The following is a 5,334-nucleotide window of genomic DNA, read 5'->3' as shown; positions in this document are numbered from 1 at the left end:
ACTTTTAATTTTCTTTGCCGCGTAACAAATGAATATTTTACATCATATGTAATCATACATTTAAATAATAAAAAAAGCTAATGTACAGAAATCCGCAAACTACCGTAAGCTGACATAGAAAATCATTTATATTGTTGTTTAAGAAATATAGAAAGTAAGACGTTAAATGTCATGTTATCAGAGAAAAGTTTTTGTAGATTTAAGCACATATTTTCCGTGAAAAACTTTTTAATTAAGTAGTTCATTTTTAAATTTTCTTTGCCATGTAACACAGGAATATTTTTTATTCGGATTCCTGAAATCGTATTTAAACATATATTTAAATAAATAAAAAATATCAACTAATTTGACAACAATCACCATACGAACTGCATAGTAGTACCGCTAATTTTTGTAACAAATAAATTGTTTTCATTATCTTTTGGCAGGGGCTGTAAACAGTAAGCTGTTATTAGAGAAATATAGGAGATAAGATGTTAAATGTCATGTCATCGGAGAAAACAGAGGCCTTTCTAGATATCAGCACATATTTTCAGTGAAAAACATTTTAATGAAGTAGTTCAGTTTCAAATTTTCTTTGCCACATAATAAAGGAATATTTTACATCCGCTTTCCGGTGATCATATGTAATCATACATTTAAATCAATAAAAACATCAAACAATTTGATAACAATCACCATAAAAACTGCATAGTAGTACCCCTATTTTTTGTAAAACTTATATTCACTACCTTTTGGTAGAGGCTGTGTCCATATTCAATATTCAAGTGTATATGTGAACAACATTCGTACCATAAACTGGCCTTCCGATGCCAGCTTATGTACAGAAATCCGCAAACTACCGTAAGCTGGCCTCAAAAATTATATATCCTTTATATTTACCTTGTTGTTTAAGAAATATAGGAGATAAGAGGTTTAATGTCATGTTATCAGAGAAAACAGAGGCTTTTCTAGATTTCACCCCATATTTTCCGTGAAAAACATTTTAATAACGTAGTTCAGTTGCAAATTTTCTTTGCCACATAGCAAAGGAATATTTTACATCCGGTTTCCTGAGATCCTATGTAAACAAACATTTAAATAAAAACAAATATCAACAAATTTAAAAACAAACTCCATAAGAACTGCATTGTAGTACCCCTCATTTTTGCAAAAATCAATCATTTTCGCTATCGTTTGGCAGAGGCTGTGTCCATATGCAATATTCAATTTACTTGTTACAATGTATATGTGAAGAACATTCGTACCATAAACTGGCCTTCCGATGCCAGCTAATGTACAGACATCTGCAAACTGCAGTAAGCTGGCCTCCAAAATTATATATCCTTTGTATTTACCTTGTTGTTTAAGAAATATAGGAAATAAGGTGTTACATGTCATGTTATCAGAGAAAAGAGAAGTTTTCGTAGAGTTAAGCTCATATTTTCTGTGAAACACTTTTTAATAATAGAGTTATTTTTAAATTTTCTTTGCCTCGTAACAAAGGAATATTTTACATCCGGTTTCCGGAGGTCATATGTAAACATACATTTAAATAATAAAAAAAATATTATAAGAACTGCCTTGTAGTGTCCCTAATTTTTGTAAAAATAAATTATTTTCACTATCTGTTGGCAGGTGCTGTGTTCATATGCAATATTCAAGTTACTTGTTAAAATATATATGTGAAGAACATTCGTACCATAAACTGGCCTTCCGATGCCAGCTAATGTACAGAAATCCGCAAACTACAGTAAGCTGACCTCAAAAATTACATATCCTTTATATTTACCTTGTTGTTTAAGAAATATAAGAAATAAGGTGTTAAATGTCATGTTATCAGAGAAAAGAGAAGTTTTCTTAGAGTTAAGCTCGTATTTTCCGTGAAAAACGTTTTAATAATATAGTTATTTTTAAATTTTCTTTGCCACGTAACAAAGGAATATTTTACATCCGGTTTCCTGAGATCATATGTAAACAAACATTTAAATAAGAAAAAATATATCAACTAATTTGATGACAATCAGCACAAGAACTGCCTTGTAGTACCCCTCATTTTTGCAAAAATCAATTATTTCACTATCTGTTGGCAGATGCTATGTTCATATGCAATATTCAAGTTACTTATTACAATATATATGTGAAGAACATTCGTACCATAAACTGGCCTTCCGATGCCAGCTAATGTACAGAAATCCGCAAACTACAGTAAGCTGGCCTCCAAAATTATATATCCTTTACATTTACCTTGTTGTTTAAGAAATATAGGAAATAAGGTGTTAAATGTCATGTTATCAGAGAAAAGAGAAGTTTTCGTAGAGTTAAGCTCATATTTTCTGTGAAAAACTTTTTAATAATATAGTTATTTTTAAATTTTCTTTGCCCCGTAACAAAGGAATATTTTACATCCGGTTTCCAGAGGTCATATGTAAACATACATTTAAATAATAAAAAAAATATTATAAGAACTGCCTTGTAGTATCCCTAATTTTTGTAAAAATAAATTATTTTCACTATCTGTTGGCAGGTGCTGTGTTCATATGCAATATTCAAGTTACTTGTTAAAATATATATGTGAAGAACATTCGTACCATAAACTGGCCTTCCGATGCCAGCTAATGTACAGAAATCCGCAAACTACAGTAAGCTGGCCTCCAAAATTATATATCCTTTATATTTACCTTGTTGTTTAAGAAATATAGGAAATAAGGTGTTAAATGTCATGTTATCAGAGAAAAGAGAAGTTTTCTTAGAGTTAAGCTCGTATTTTCCGTGAAAAACGTTTAAATAATATAGTTATTTTTAAATTTTCTTTGCCACGTAACAAAGGAATATTTTACATCCGGTTTCCTGAGATCATATGTAAACAAACATTTAAATAAGAAAAAAATATATCAACTAATTTGATGACAATCAGCATAAGAACTGCCTTGTAGTACCCCTATTTTTTGTAAATTCAATTATTTCACTATCTGTTGGCAGGTGCTATGTTCATATGCAATATTCAAGTTACTTGTTAAAATATATATGTGAAGAACATTCGTACCATAAACTGGCCTTCCGATGCCAGCTAATGTACAGAAATCCGCAAACTGCAGTAAGCTGGCATCCAAAATTATATATCCTATATATTTACCTTGTTGCTTAAGAAATATAGGAAATATGGTGTTAAATGTCATGTTATCAGAGAAAAGAGAGAAGTTTTCTGAGAACTAAGCTCATATTTTCCGTAAGAAAAACGTTTTAATAATATAGTTATTTTTTAATTTTCTTTGCCCCGTAACAAAGGAATATTTTTACATCCGGTTTCCTGAGATCATATGTAAACATACATTGAAATAAAAAAAAATATTATAAAAGCTGCCTTGTAGTATCCCTAATTTTTGTAAAAGTAAATTATTTTCACTATTGTTTGGCAGGGACTGTGTCCATATGCAATATTCAAGTTACTTGTTACAATGTATATGTGAAGAACATTCGTACCATAACTGGCCTTCCGATGCCAGCTAATGTACAGAAATCCGCAAACTACAGTGAGCTGGCCTCCAAAATTATATATCCTTTATATTTACCTTGTTGTTTAAGAAATATAGGAAATAAGGTGTTACATGTCATGTTATCAGAGAAAAGAGAAGTTTTCGTAGAGTTAAGCTCATATTTTCCGTGAAAAACTTTTTAATAAAGTAGTTCGGTTTTAAATTTTCTTTGCCACATAACAAAGGAATATTTTACATCCGGTTTTCGGTGATAATATGTAATCAAACATTCAAATCAATAAAAACATCAACCAATTCGATAAACATCAGCATAAGAACTGCATAGTAGTACCTGTGTCCATATTCAATATTCAAGTGTATATGTGAAGAAAATTCGTACCATAAACTGGCCTTCCGATGCCAGCTAATGTACAGAAATCCGCAAACTACCGTAAGCTGGCCTCCAAAATTATATATCCTTTATATTTACCTTGTTGTTGAGGAAATATAGGAAGTAAGGTGTTACATGTCATGTTATCAGAGAAAACAGAACTTTTTGTAGATTTAAGCACATATTTTCCGTGAAAAACCTGTTAATAAAATAGTTATTTTTAAATTTTCTGTGCCATGTAACAAAGGAATATTTTACATCCCGTTTCCAGAAGTCATATGTAAACATACATTTAAATAAATAAAAATATCAACTAATTTGATAACAATCAGCATAAGAACTGCCTTGTAGTATCCCTATTTTTTGTAAAAATAAACTATCACTATCTGTTGGCAGGGGCTGTGTCCATATGCAATATTCAAGTCACTTGTAACAATGTATATGTGAAGAACATTCGTACCATAAACTGGCCTTCCAATGCCAGCTAATGTGTCAGAAATCCGCAAACTACAGTAAGCTGGTCTCGAAAATTATATATCCTTTACATTTGCCTTGTTGTTTAAGAAATATAGGAAATATGGGGTTAAATGTCCAGAGGTTTCACGCTATGTCTTACTAAGAATACCCCCAATGACTCATTTCATTAAAAGCTGGGAAAAGGGAAACCCAATTCAAGTCATCACGAGAATGCAATATACCAAATATCTATGCACCCCCTCCAGTAGAAGCCGAGTAATCTGTTACGAAGCCTACCATCATGCAGCTACTAAAAATATACTAAGTCGACCAGTACACAGGAAATAGATGAGCAACGAACCTGAAAAGGGAAAACATGGTACAGGTTATCAAGAGAAAGCAGTATACCAAATATCTAAGCAGTCCCTCCAGTAGGAGCAGAGACATCTGTTACAAAGGGTGTAACGGATGGATGGACTGATGGAGATGGTGATTGAAATGTAGTCCCCACTCTAATGAGTAACATTACTGACCAAGAACGCTAGATTTGTGAATTGTATGTCAATGGAATACATAACCAGGTAAACACACCTGCACAAAACAAACTTTTTCCCAGGCAGGCAGTAAGAACATTGAAGCAACAATAGACATAACAGAAAGTAGTACTGCTATAAGCACCAATGAAAGTCATTTGCAACAGAAACATTAAGAATTAACAGAATAGACCACCAATTCTATCCACTAGCCTTTCATGATTTTTGTTTGGAAATACAAATCAGTAAATAATTCAAAACTTGTATGAAAATATGTGATAAACAGATTAATACTTGGCCGTATTTAAATATAGCTCTATTATTAACCTTCATGTATCTTGCACACTAAAATTCTAACATCACATTATTAGTAAGATACATGTATGAGTAATTATAGACAAGATAGCAGACACACTAACAGGATAGCCTGTGGCTCAAGTGGACTTGCATTCCTAACCTTGTAAGTCTTCATGGGTGACTTGTTAAAAAAATATACATA

Source organism: Perna viridis, chromosome 9 (assembly GCF_037379345.1).
Source record: "Perna viridis isolate PV_CMFRI_1.1 ecotype Kerala chromosome 9, ASM3737934v1, whole genome shotgun sequence".
In the NCBI taxonomy this organism is placed as follows: Eukaryota; Metazoa; Mollusca; class Bivalvia; order Mytilida; family Mytilidae; genus Perna; species Perna viridis.
Note: the sequence above shows the minus strand (reverse complement) of the source record.